The sequence below is a fragment of the Anneissia japonica genome, unplaced genomic scaffold (assembly GCF_011630105.1).
Source record: "Anneissia japonica isolate Jap-2015-1 unplaced genomic scaffold, ASM1163010v1 scaffold288138_len31791_cov141, whole genome shotgun sequence".
Taxonomy (NCBI): Eukaryota; Metazoa; Echinodermata; class Crinoidea; order Comatulida; family Comatulidae; genus Anneissia; species Anneissia japonica.
Window position 1 is genome coordinate 688 of NW_022754720.1, and position 8,896 is coordinate 9,583.

An 8,896-nucleotide genomic window follows, 5' to 3' on the forward strand; every position below is an offset into this window, starting at 1 on the left:
ATTTTAGAAAATACGCATTTCAGCGTATCTCGCTTATCCTTGATCGATCGTCTTCTAACTTTGAGTATGTTATAGCTGAGACAATTCTCTTTCATATATTTGACTTCTTTTTACATTTTGATGACGTCATCATGGTCAAAAAAATTGTTTTTTCTGACCCCTACATCTATCTTTCATCTAAAAGTTGATGAGCCCATATCATCTTTACCATTCGTTATTTCTTAATCATATTAAGTGAGCATAATCTTCAGGTCAAGGTTAAATGTCATGTACCTTAATTTTCCGTTCGCGCGACTTAACGTGCTCGTACGCGTGCGTTAACGTTTATATATGCGTAAATCCATGAATATTTTTAATCAGTTATAGATCCTAGGATGAAAGGTGACCCCCAATTTTTATTACATATTCTGAAAACACGTGAGTTGTAGATACGATTTTATAGATCATAATGGCTGATCAGACATTGTGACGTCATCATATTGCCATCTGAATTCAACAAAACTGATTTTATCGATGTCATTTTTGAAAATACTCATTTGAGCGCATCTCGCTTATCCTTAATCGATCGTCTTCCAACTTTAAGTATGTTATAGATGAGACAATTTCTTTCATATATGGTACTTCTGCTTACATTTTAATGACGTCATCATTGTCAAAATAAATGTTTTTTCAGACCCACTCATCTTTCTTTCCTCAAAACATGGCAAACCCCATAATCATCCTAACCATTCGTCATTTCTGAATAATATTAAATTTGCATACACTACAGGTCAAGGTTGAATGTCAGGTACCTTAATTTTTCATTAGCGCGTTTTGACTTGCGTGTACGTGTGCGTCAACATTTATATATGCTGAAAATTGTGCTTATTTTTAATCAGTGATAACTCCTTAGGATGAAAGGTTACCCCTAATTTTTATTACATATTCTGAAAGCACATGAGTTTTAGATATGATTTTATAGATGATTATGGCTGATCTTACATTTGACGTCATATTACCATATGAATTTAAAAAAACTGAATTTTAATTTGTCGTTATTTTTTCATTCATTTAAACGTATCTCGCTCATTCTTGATCGATTATCTCCCATCTTCGTGTATGTTATAGCTAAGACAATTCTGTTACGGAAACTAACCTTCTTTTTTCCTTAAGATGACGTCATCATTGTCAAAATGAATTATTTTTTGGACTCTGCTTTCTTTCTTAAAATATATAAATTCACCGACAGAGGGCGGCAGACTATATTTCGACGCTATCAGACTGATATATAGTTCATATGAAGGGAAAATTCGTGTGGCATAACCGTTTAACAGGCGTTTTTAAATGCCACTTGACAAGGTTCAATTTCTTGTGCCATTACCGTCCGCCCGTACGTGTACGTGTGCATTAAAATTTGAAAATTCTCAATATCACTTTTTTGGTAATTTAAAGCACGTTTCAGGTTTTTTTCAGCATTACAAAATTGTCCATAATCATTAAATTATGAAAATTTTTGACGCGCACAGCACGAACTGAAGCTGGAAGCTAGATTTGAACTCGTCACTCTAAAAACGAGTTAGGTGATCCATTTATCAAGCAAAAGCAATCTATTGCAGTTTAAACTATCAATTATGGATAAATACCGTAGCCAGGATTTTCAAACAGAGCAAGACAATCAAGCCTGCTGCCTTATTTAGGAATCGTCAAAGGTTGATTCTGTACTTCATACTCCATCATTAGAAAAGACTACTCCAATAGCCGCCGTACATAAAACCAGATTGTAATAATTTTTTTAGAAACTCAAGGCACTGTTTGTAAATATGTTCATTATTCTGGTACTGTACATAGTCCTATTTAATCAGGTAATGTGTAAGGGAATAATCCAGCTTTGCGTAATCAATGCAGTATACACAGTAGGCCTTCTGTATGTGCCACCCACCCCATTTTGCCACTAAATTTTAGAAATTTCAATGCATATATTGAAATTAGCGCTAATAACAAACTTATCTATTCTGTGGTTTGCCCCCACCCCCCTTTAAAAAAAATTCTGGATCTTCCCCGGCCGCAAATAAGTTTCCTGTTGAAATAAGCTTCTTTCTTCGTCCAAAAGTTATAAATGCTTTCTATAAATTATGAATTTTTTTTATAAATTACAAACTTGTATTATCTTAAAACAATAAAACCTGAAAAAAACCTTTTCATTTTACCAATGTACAATGTACCTGTAATGAATGCGAGATTTCATAAAAACAATTGATTCAGTCATTCAGTCAAATATTTTTATTTTCTTTTGGAAACAAACAGTACCTTTAAACTAAAGTTACAAAAAAAACATACTCAAGTAACACCATCTCTATCAACTGGCGCCTAACTACATGCCGTGAAAATTGTCCTTGTGGTAATTACTTTCCAAAACATTGATCTCTAAACACAGTAAGTCTTCATAACAATTATATGAAGGGAATATCTTAAGATGTCATTTTCAAATGTGTACCAAACAAAATTACATACAGTAGTTGCCTAATAATGATAAACAATGAATTTTGACCTACATCTCTTTTTAATTTAAAAACTGTTTGGAATGCATAAACATAGACTAAGGCTAAAGAAATCATCTTGTCATCTTTTGTGAATCTAACTTGTGTTGACCTTGTCACTCAGCAATGCTTGTGCTCAGGGCACACAGTACATGTATATATGTACACATTATCACTAATAAGAGGTTGTATGTTTGCGAGTAGAGCAGTCCAGCATATAGAGTATGCATTGAAGTGATACGCTTGTCAAAGTTTGGTCATAATGCAGGAATTTTCATTAATTTTGAACGTTTAATTGACTGGTATAAAAATATGACACACTCTTCCTTTTGCTCAGCAGATCATTAATTTTGACCGTTTAATTGACTGGTATAAAAATATGACACACTCTTCCTTTTGCTCAGCAGATCAATAGTATATGATAAATTTGCAGTTTCTTGGCTGATTTTTTCTCTTGTAAAACACACTTTATCAAATCTGATAATCAATTCCTCTACTGTATATCTTGAAAAATGAATAGATCTCTCAAGCACCATCTAACTGAGAACTGAACTATATGCCTTTCAATACTGCACAGATTAGCTTTAGCTTCAGGAGGAATACAGTTTATATTTGGTGCTTCCATTCCATGGTAGCAAAGCTGAAAAAATAGCCTGCTCACGGTTGGACATTATCATCAAATTTGCAAAGTTTAGACAATTGCTATGAAAGAACTAATGGCTTTTATGCTGGCTAGCTTAAAACCTTGTGGCAGACCTCATGAAGCTTGACAGCACTCATTTAGCAAGAGAATCCACTTATTCTCATCATGGTAAATTGTAAAGACGGGAATACTTGCATAGTTTCTTGTGTAATATCATACACAAAAACCTGAATGAAAAGTAAAAAAAAAAAAATTAAAATATAAACAATATTATAACATGAAACAAAATATGTTAATCATATATCAAACAAAATAAGTTGGTCATCAGGTGTCACTACCAGTATATGTCCATTGAAATAATTTCATTATTCAAATAAACCAAATTTAGTAAGTGCATATAATATATATATATGTGCAATTTCATTTAAATTACAATTCACCAAATACAACATAATGTAATTATATAATATTCAATTTCAATTATAATAAATTTAATTCCACATGCTTTGTGTTCAAGGTTAGATTTTGAAAGCGTACACCTTCCTCCTTATTTTTTTTTTGTATGCATGTGAAAATATGTTTATGGCACTAATGCCCCTTTTGATTTTCAAGTGGTCATGAAAACCTATATCTTTTATCGTATCAGCATATCGAGTGTGTTATGCGCACCGTTTTTAAAAGCCAACCCTATCAACCTTTCATAAGTCAAATGTTTTCTGGAATATGAAATACATTCAGGTTTATACATTTAGTTCATCATCATCAAACTAAATCTGTTTGACACATTTATTGAAAAAGAAATAGTTACCTTAATTGTGTTTAGTATCAGCCTGAGTTCTTTCAAGCAGTTCATGCACAGTGAATATCTACAGCAATCTGGACAAAGAGAATTCAGTTAGTTATACCAAGCGTTTCTGCCTGACTACCAAATCGATTAATACATTAGAATTTCAGAGCAAAGTCTTGGTCCACAGCATCTTGACTAAATAAAACTTGAATGGTGCCTTACATCAGTAATGGCATGAGTATACCTTGATGTCTATATAATAACTGGAAAGTCTAATTGTAAAGTGTTATATGAAATATGTACTACAGAAAAAGTATTCTAAATTGAATTTACTTTTTTGTACCTTTGGTCTAATTATTCAGTTCACAAAAACATTTAAAGCACATAGGCTTACTATCATGACTATCAAACGTTTTTGAAAATTTTCAAGATTTTAGTTCTTGTTACATAACATTTCCTTTTAAATAACACACTTTGTGTTCATCCGCACTGCTTTTTATACACCTAATAAAGAGCACAAAATACAGATAAAAACATGCACAGATAATAAGAGTACCTGTTACTTGATTGCATAAAATAATTGAGTATCAGTGTATCATTTAATACAAAGCATGGATAATTCATATTAATGCGATACATATTATTGTCATACAGATATATTATGATTTGAAACAAACTATTTTATTAAGAAAATATTGTAAAAGATATCTTCTTGCAATTCATATACTCAGATATTTAGTTCATATGTACATTTATCAATTAATTAGTTTTTACTATATCATACATTTTCCATTTTTTATAATTGCTTCGTTAACTTTCATTTATTTATATATTTTCATTGCGACAACATAAAATCTCTATTTTTTTTGTCTAAATATTACTATAATTTTGAAGAATAATCGATGGAAACATTTTAGCTCAAAACATGAGTAGCATCAATCCATAAACAATATTTTGATAAATATATATTAAGAAAGAAAAAGCTAGCTTTAGGCAAGACTAATTAACACATTTGTATTTTGATGAATTTTACTGAACAAGCCATGAATGGCAGACAATGCTTTATCTCAATTTTGCTGATTTTGACAGGGCCTTTGTCTTCATACAATGATCTATGGAATATTATGAGCTGGATACCTAAAAAATAAACAATGCAAAGTGAAAGCACTGTACAGTGGCTTTGAGTGCATAACATTTGACCTAGTGGAGAGATTGAAAAAAGGATGCAACATATCAGAGTTCCTGTCTTACTGGTAGAGGAATAAGTTTATGAAAAAAACAGTAGCAGATAGTGAAAATGGGATAAAATGGAAACACACAACACACTAGATAACTGAGCACTTGCTAATAATATTGTACTAATTATCAAGCATTGTAAAGCAAATACAGACAAAATCAGCAAAATTGCTTAGAGAAGCTTCGAGAGTGGGGTCAAAATAAGTATAAAAAAAGACCAAGATCATGAGAATTTATGAGTGTAAAACTGTCATCTAAACAGATGTAGTTAACAGAGTAGTTTCAGAGGATTACACAGATTCACATAATTTAGAGCAAAAGAGAGACAGGTGACATGCAACATAAAATCACTAAGACAGAAGATCTTTCATGAAACTGAAGAGAATATGAAATTGCAGCAACGTTAACAAGAATACTATAGATAAAGTTTTTTTCAGATGTTAGTAACATCAGTGCAGTTACATAGTTCTAAAAAATTGGAAGTTAACGAAGGCAAATGAAAAACAAATTCACATATTGTTAAAAAAAATGTATGAATAATGAAAATAACATAGGAAGGTAGAATAACTAATAGAGAATCCATGGCAAAACAGATATATGATCAGCCAATGAGAAAGTCAAAAACAGAAAATGGAAATCGACTGGTCATGTCTTAAGGCATGCCTATGGAAATGATTGCAACATTGCCATGACATTGGCAGAGGTCCTAAGTTGGAAACAAGTCATTTCCAGGAGATTTGCAATAGTGGTCTAATGGTGGGGGATGGGCAGAGTTAAATAAGGAAATGGGAAGAGGCAGGGATCAAATTGCATTAATCACACCATGCTTTGAGCGGAACAGTGGCGGCTCTAGGATATAATTTCCGGGGGAGGTTTGACAGGGGACTTGAGCTCGTAGGCTCGAGATGTGGGAGGGGGGCTGAGATGTGATTCCCTTCCAAAATGAGATTTTTTTTGAAGAATAACAACCTCTATATGGCAGGAAATGGCACTGTGACAGACATATGTTGGCTTGGTGTGGGCCTATTGTTATATGTTTTATGGTCTGCTGCCCAACGAGCTCTGTCTATAGCGGGGGGGCTTGACCTGTCCGGGAAGGGGGACTTAAGCCCCCTGTTCCCCGCTGGCACCACCACTGGAGCTGGGGTAAGAAAATTTATGATTATACTACCTCTACATTGTTGGAAATGCCCTCTTAGACTTACATTTTTATAAATATTTTTCAAACCAATTTTTTCATATTTTGGAATATTTGCAGGGCCAGGCCAGCTGCCTCTAATTATTTGAATCTAATTTGGTTAATGAGTTTTCTTAACAAATCTAATTGCATTTTGCTATACATAGTGATATCCATTGGCACTGACTTCCATTAGAAAATTCATAATAAAGCAGTGAAAATATGGAAACTATAGATTTGCAAAGATAGGTTAGTTTCTGGGAGATTCTTGCTTGCTTTCAGGAACATTTATTTATTATTGTTTCTTTGTAAAATATATTAATTGTAAATTTAATTCTTTGTACGTAGAATTCTATGCAAGTTCAATTCTTTGTAAGGTCAATTCTTTGTTAGTTCAATTATTTGTAAGTTCAACTCTTTGTATGTTTAATTCTTTTTAAGTTCGCTTCTTTTGAAAATTCTTTTCGAGATATAGTTCAAAGATACTTTCTGAAATATTGTTGAAAGATATGCTTTCTTAAGAATTTAAAATTAATTTTAAATTCAATTCTTTGTGTGTAGAATTATTTGTAAGTTCAATTCTTTGTAAGTTCAACTCTTTGTAAGTTCCATTCTTTGTAAGTACAATTCTTTTAAAGTTTACTTATTTTGAAAATTCTTTTCGAGATATTGTTAAAAAATTCTTTCGGAGATATAGTTACAAGATATCTTTTCTTACGAAATTAAAATTACTTTTCATTATCTTTTCCCCTTTATACTTTTCCTTTTATCTCTTTCTTTTTTATTTCCTTTCTTTTTTCTTTTTCATTGTAGAGTTATAAAGTAACCTTTAGTATCAATAACTTTCATATCATTTCATTGATAATATTAATGTGAATAACATAGACATGATCTGAAACATTACCAATTAAAATTTAATTTGAATGGCTTCATGGTAGCTATAATAAATTGGAATCACTTTTACCTGCAATGAATCCCTGCAATGAATCTAGACCTTTGCCATAGACATGATCAATCAATGTGTCATTTTCAGTAGTAGAACATGTAACGTATTGTTGGTACCCATTCTGTGACATTAAGTTATTTACTTGAGAAATTTCTTTGAACAAATTTTCATTGAAGTCACCCATTATAATACATTTTGTACTTACTTTATGCAGCTCTTCTAATAGGTCTCTCAAATTGTTACAGAATTGCTTCAAATTATAGTCAGGAGGTCGGTAAATTACTGAAACAACAACAGAAATTGGACAAGTTATCAAAAATGCAATTACCTCTATATTGTTAACACTTATGTTTAATCTACTTGAAAATTTGTTCTTGGTATAGACTGCAACACCACCATGTGCCTGATTTTTTAATTTAGAAGTCAAATTATTTGTATTAGAATATGAGTCATATCTTGCCTGATGATACAACTTATATGAGTCTATACGCAAGTCAAAGAGATCATCATCTTTATTTAGCCATGTTTCAGTAAGGCATATGATACTTGAATTCACAAACAAACTATTACACTGAAGATCAGCAAAATGTTGTTTAAGCCCTTGAATGTTATGTAACATTATGGAAACTTCACAATCTGAATTATAAACTTCTTCATCACATCGTACATATGAATTCATATTATCTAAGCATTTCTTTATGTTTGGATCACAATATATAAGATTAGGATTAAAATTTTCAATAATAAGTCCAGATATTGAGGTGACACGACTGAGACCTACATAGGCTTGTCCAGATGCAAAACTATTTTTAAGGCAAACTACTGCTTTATTCATTGTCATTCCCTGCACTTTATGAACTGTGCATGCATATGCTAATTTGAGTGGAAATTGCTTTCGACTATATTTTTTCCCTATGGACTCTTTATACATTTCAATTGCCTGAATACCAATCTTATCATTGTCAAATTTCACTTTAATAGATACAGGTCTAGAACATTCATTGGACTTTATTATCTCCTCAACATGTCCCATACATCCATTTGTTAACCCCTTTGTAATATCTACATTCTTTATCAACATCACTCTGGCATGTGGTGCAATCCACAAATAACTTGGCAAAGTAGTTTGACGTGAATTACGAGGTCTATCAAAAGCTTTATGTTTTTTTCTGCTGTTAACTTCAATATCTTCTGCTTTAATACTAATGATATCTGTACAGGTCTTGTGTAACACTTCTTTGTTCCATTCATTAACTTGCTTATTAAATGAATAAATATGAAGAGCATCTTGACTTTGTTCACCGGTTTCACGTGATCTGAGAACCTCTAAATCTTCATCAGACAAAATATCATCTCTTTCCTTTGTACGCAATTTGTTCAACAAAAGAGCAAATTCTGCATCTTCCTTTTGTCTCATGATTTGATCTAACTCTACTTGTTTAAAGTTATCCATCCATAATGATCCTTCCAGTGTGTCCTTATATAATGGGGTACCCATCACAGGGGGCAACTGATAAAAATCACCAACTGCAATTACTGAAACATTGCCAAAAGGAGAATCATTACGTGTCTGTTTAATTTGCCGTAAACG

General features: G+C 32.1%; 1 long non-coding RNA gene across 1 annotated transcript; it reads right to left on the reverse strand.

The window, feature by feature from the left end:
• Positions 1–2,244: 2,244 nt before the first annotated feature.
• Positions 2,245–7,575, reverse strand: LOC117123217. Its single transcript, XR_004447826.1, has 3 exons — positions 7,511–7,575; positions 3,968–4,035; positions 2,245–3,386 (listed from the first exon to the last, which is right to left on the reverse strand). It is a non-coding gene; the product is annotated as an uncharacterized LOC117123217 (long non-coding RNA).
• Between the last annotated feature and the right edge of the window lie 1,321 nt (positions 7,576–8,896).